Genomic DNA, 6000 nt, shown 5'->3' on the forward strand with positions numbered 1-6000 from the left:
AAATATCACCGAAAAAGTAAGGCCACCCTAAATCTGCTTCACAATACCCCACACCCGCCAAGAAAAAAATACTGAATAAGAAATTTAAAATATTATCATAATTATTTGGATCCTGTTAAATTACTTTCATACCCTTGGAATTTGGAGGTCAGTATAAGTTCTTGATTAGCTGAATGTATAATCTGCAACTCTGACTTTTGGGAGTTGTCCATCAATAATTAACAGCTAGTTGATCGTGCCTCAATATCTATGTCACTGAACTTGGCAATGTGTTATTTCTCACTTTTGTCATTTACAGTTTACCCATCTATATTTCACATTTCCGGACACATTTTATATTAAGTACCCATTTATTGGTATTCACTCCTATGTCATGAGCATCTTAATACTCTTTTTATGGTACCACTAATTGCATATTCATCTGCATTACCCATTCCTTGCCGCCCTTGCCAGATATATTCTATTGATTGCAAAGCCATCTACCTTACAACTGCCTTGCAATAATCCTTTGTAGAGAGGCTTGTTCAACAGCAAAGCCATTCTCCCTGAAAAACACAAGAAGGGTGTTTCATCATGTCCTCTTTAAGCAATAATTGGTTGTTTTGCAAGTCTTTGGCCCAATGCTTCTTAATTTGTAATGCACGAGGCTCTGTTCAATAGAATAACATATTCCATTTCTGTTTACAGAACTAACGCTTGATGCTAAAAGAGATAGAAAATAAGATTGGCCCTTTATTGGTGATAATTATACCAACAACACTGAGTGAGATATGGAAGGGTTAGATAAAAGCAAATGAACTTACTTTTTAAATTGAGTTTACTAGATGTAATCATATAACGAAGTACAAATCTTTTAGCTGTTCAATTAAAACTACCTTATTTTTTCCAATAATTTAGGGGTCCATTTTTATTTTATTTTGCATAAGTATGTCAACCAATTTCCATAAATTTGCATTTTTGTTCAAAAAGCTGTAATGCCAATTATGTAAAGTAAATGTAATTAATTAGTGCATTCCGCAGCAACTGCATTCAAGCCTAGTTCATTTGCAGTCAGAGACACCAGAATGGCTGTGTATAGGAACCCATGGGCTGGCAACTCAGCAAAAGTTCCACCCTATCACACCCCTATCTGCCACTTTAAAAACTGAGTTTGGAAAACGCTCCCCAGAAAGATTAAAATATATTGATTATGTGATGCCTAAAATCCTTTATTTCAGTAAACCAAATTCAGTGCCTAAAATTAGAATGAAAGATCTGCTTGTGCCAGCATCATCATCTGCATGTAACCATTTGTATCTAATTCTCAGACCAATTTGTCCATGTTGATCCATGAGTATCATTTTGCTTTACTAGCACATTTCTGCCAAAAGAGGGGTGGGAAGAAGGGATGCTGCATGGGTGACTCATGCTGTCAGAAGAAACTTAGGTGTTTCAATTCAAGGTTAATTCAGAAAGCAACAGAAAAACATGCTATTATCTTTTAAGCACATTTAAGGGTATGTGCTGGTAGTTCCTCATGCTGTACATTTATTATTTTCTGAAAAGTTCATACCACATAGGAACGTGTTGCATGTTTGCTAATATGAAGCAAAGAAAATCTTTCGTGTTAGCAGTGGCTCTAGCTAAAAAAAATCATTTGCTGCTTGTAAGCTTGGAAGTGACCCTCTCCTGCTTTTGATCATCAGAATCTCTGAGGAAATTAGAAAACTGTAATAATTGGCTAAACTGGACATGTCCATTGGATTGCTTCAAGTTCAAGTCTATGTACTTAGAAATTGTAATGAAGTGGGAATTGGGAAAGAAGGGAATGACTGGCCTTCTCATCTAACTTTGAGTTGCATATGAGGCATATCTTAGTTACTTCTTAAATTGATTTTTGCCTGAATGCCCCCTTAGGGCTTAAATATATATTTTCATATATTGTCATTTAATAAAAATTCAGGAGGGCAGTGTGTCCTGTCTTTGAAAATGTGGCAAATCTGAATTGTTTGAACTTGAAGTCACAAGTGTAAGTAACTTCACCGTGTGGGAGCCACATTTTTGTCTTAGTCTTTCTTTCAATTAGTGTTGACAACATCCTCGGGGAATCTGGTGGCTCTGGGGTGGTAGGTCACGACAGTGAGGAGGAAGCAGCCAGCTCTGTCCTCACATGACTCCCTGGCATCTTGCGCCGAAAGTCTTGCTTGCACAAGTGATAGATGGCTCTATGTAGCCTCCAGATTTAACTATACAAAGGCAGAGTTCTGTTATGCATTACACAGACCTGTTATGTAGGGCAAGGTTTAGCCTGTCAGATTGGTGCAGGGTAATTGAAAAAAATACCCTGGCCTACTTAGACATTTATACATGCCTTCTGGGAAGTTCTATGTAGGCTCAAGTTGAGGCAAATCTTTCTGTTTTATTCTCCATATTGGGGACATAGGTTACTGTAATCACTATTTCATATAAAGCAACTGGTTTTCTTAGAATTTTTGTCTTACAGATTAGTGAATGCCTAATGTTTTACTGTCTTACGTCAGCACAGATATGAGGGACATTGCCTATATTTTCAATATAATAACAACACATTAACTCTCCATTAAGCCCGCTTCAGATGAAATAGATTGCTTAGAGGTGATTGCTAATATGCACACCCCATGGCAAGGCAGTGTAATGAACTGTGACCAACTCTTGTGTATTCGCTAGCTTTAGATGCTATAGTTGTCTGACACCAAATGCAGTGGCAGGGAAACCACACAGCTTTTGTCCTATGCTTAATTTCTTAATAGAATGTGATTTTGGAACAGCTAAGAGCGAAGGGAAATATCTGTTGCCCCAGAGATAGCCCAACACAGTACATCTCATGGATCTTCAACTGAATTTTAATGTAAGCATGTTCTATGCTGAGTTTCGGCTTATTCTTGAGAAAGCTAATTCTTCTGGAAAAAAGTCTTAAGAAAGAATAGAAGCATTCTCTCTCTCTTTTCTTTTTTTCTTTTTTGAGACGGAGCCTCACTCTGTCACCAGCCTGGAGTGCAGTGGTGCGATCTTGGCTCACTGCAACCTCTGCCTCCCAGGTTCAAGCATTTCTCCTGCCTCAGCTTCCTGAGTGGCTGGTTCTACAGGCATGCGTCACCATGCCCAGATAATTTTTGTATTTTTAATAGAGACGGGGTTTCACCATGTTGGCCAGGATGGTCTGGCCTTGGCCTCCCAAAGTGCTGGGATTACAGGCATGAGCCACTGAACCTGGCCCAGCATTCCCTCTTATCATAATCAACTACTGGAAAAAGACTCCAAGTTGAGCAGGTTTTCTGAAACTAAAGGAGTGTATGTGCATGTGCGTTTGTGTGTGTGTGTGTGTGTGTGTGTGTGTGTGTGTGTGTTGTTTAGAAGAGTGCTTGTTATAATGGAGCATCTTTAGTGTCATGAGTTTGTCGGCCATAACCTCATCCTTCTAGACTGAGTTCCACTGAACAATTAGGAAAAAGTGACCATGGGTAAGAGCATTTGATTTTACCATGCTGTGATACAAATGAACACGCTGGAATGAGAATACCAGGCTACTCCGCAGTTCTAAGAAAGCATCTAACTTCACAAGGCAAAGGTAGTTGCTTTGAAATTCTTAGCGATGAATGTGTTGGTGCTCTCTTGACATTTACGTATCCTCACTTGGGTTTCTTTTATATAACGATTCACTTTAACAAATAATATCTTAAGATAACTTAAAGCTGACTAGCTCAAACCATCACCTATTTTGTTCTATTTTATTTTATTGTCTGACACATCTATGACATGTATCTGACAAAGGTCTAGTACCTAGCATCTATAAAGAGCTTAAATTTACAAGAAAAAAAAAAAACAAGTTCATTAAAAAGTGTGCAGGTTTTATTTACTTACACATCTATAACATGGGGTGTTTTTAAAAGCTCATAGTTTATTTTCACAACAGATTCTCCAAGGAAGTAGGTCTAGGTTAGATTGGGTAAAATAAAACTAAAGGAGGTTATAAGAATTGTGGAGACTCATGTTAGCTGAAAAATTTTAGGTGCAGACTGAGACCCACATCAAATATCCTCGTTGTTACCACAAACATTTTCATACACCTTCATTGTCTTCTCAGGATGATGGATCCTACAGTCATAAGATGATTTGCTAGTTAAAAACATTAATGGGTAAGCTAAGGCAAATGTGGAGTAGTGATTATTTTGAAAACAACATTGGGTACAGGTGAGAGGAGGAGAAAGCTCAAGGAAGACATTTGATGACAACACAGGGGAATAGATCAATATTGTCAGAGGAAAGAAAAAAAAAGAGGGGTTGAGAAAGGAGACCTCTGGATAATACATATGTAAGGACAAGTTGAGGATATGCAATATAAAATCTTCCATTTGCTCTCTAACACATCTTTAAGAAATTTTACACTGGTGACACACAGATTAGTGTGAGTAGGTTTTATGTAGGTAATGAGGTGTACTAGGTCCAAACTGACATGCAGTGGAAAGAGTGGCTTACACTAGAGCACCCCACATCTGGGTGATAACAGGGTTCTTTTGAAATCATCTGTTTATGTTCATTTCTTAGTCTGGATTATAAACTGCTCAAGAGTGTCTTCTTCACTGTTTTGTCTCCCTTGTCTGTTTACATATGGAATGTGACATATAGTAAGTGCTTACTACATTTTGTTGAAACTAAATACAATCACTGTTTAAAACTTTCTTCTTTTTTTGGAGGTTTTCTCTTTTCCTTATAATTTATGTTTTTGTTCTATTCTCGGCTTTAAAAATAACTTTTAAGTTCAGGGGTACACGTGCAGGTTTGTTACATAGGTAAATGTGTGTTATAAGGGTTTGTTGCAGATTATTTCATCACCAAGATATTAAGATTTGAACACATTAGTTACTTTTCATGATTCTCTTCCCCCCCCCCACCCTCCAGCCACCAACAGGACCCAGTGTCCGTTGTTCCCCTCTTAGTGTCCATGTGTTCTCATCATTTGGATCCAAATTAGAAGTGAGAGCATGCAGTATTTGGTTTTCTGTTACTGGATTAGTTTTCTATGGATAAAGGCCTCCAGCTCCATCCATGTCCCACAAAGGACATGATCTAATTCTTTTTTATGGGTGCATAGTATTTCATGGTATATATGTACCACATTTTTTAAATCCAATCTATCACTGATGGGCTTTTAGGTTGATTCCATGTCTTTGGTGTTACAAATAGTGCTTCAAAGAACATAGGTGTTCATGTGACTTTATAACAGAACCATTTATATTCCTTTGAGTATATACCCAAAAGTGGGATTGCCAGGTCAAATGGCGTTTCTGTCTTTAGGTCTTTGAGAAATTGCCACACTGACTTCCACAATGATTGAACTAGTTTACTATACATTCCCACCAACAATGTGTAAGCATTTGCTTTTCTCCACAACCTCGCCAGCATCTGTTACTTTTTGACTTTTTAATAATAGCCATTCCGACTGGCTGCCACAGGCCCCAGCACTAGTCACTTTGGATTTTCCAGTAGCTGGAGGTATCACCAGTGAAGGCTGTGAGACAGTAAAGATGGCAGCCTGTCTCTTCCTCTGGGAGTTCCACCCCAGGGAGGTATGGACCTGTTGCTGGCCCACATGCATCTGTAGGAGGTGGCTAGAGACCCTAGTTAGGAAGTCTTACTCAGTAAGGAAGAATGGGATTGGAGACCTGCTTAAAGAAGCAGTCTGGCCATGCTTTTGCAGAGTGGCTGTGCTGGGGTATTGCTTCCACCTCTGATGGGCTTGAGCTCTCCAAAACCCAGTGATAGAATGGTTGAGTCACCCAAACAACTAAGATGGCAGCCCACCCCTCCCTCTGGGAGCTCTGTCCCAGCAAGTTTTCAAATCCCTGTTGGCCAGAGAATACCTGCAGCTGTCTGTATTAAATGGGCTATCTAGAGATTTAAGAGTATCTCAAAGAATGGTGAATCTTGATTACGAATGTCTAAGAAGAAACTGGTACTGGACAGTTGTGAAGACTGAGCTAA

The sequence above is a fragment of the Cebus imitator genome, unplaced genomic scaffold (assembly GCF_001604975.1).
Source record: "Cebus imitator isolate Cc_AM_T3 unplaced genomic scaffold, Cebus_imitator-1.0 Scaffold422, whole genome shotgun sequence".
Taxonomy (NCBI): Eukaryota; Metazoa; Chordata; class Mammalia; order Primates; family Cebidae; genus Cebus; species Cebus imitator.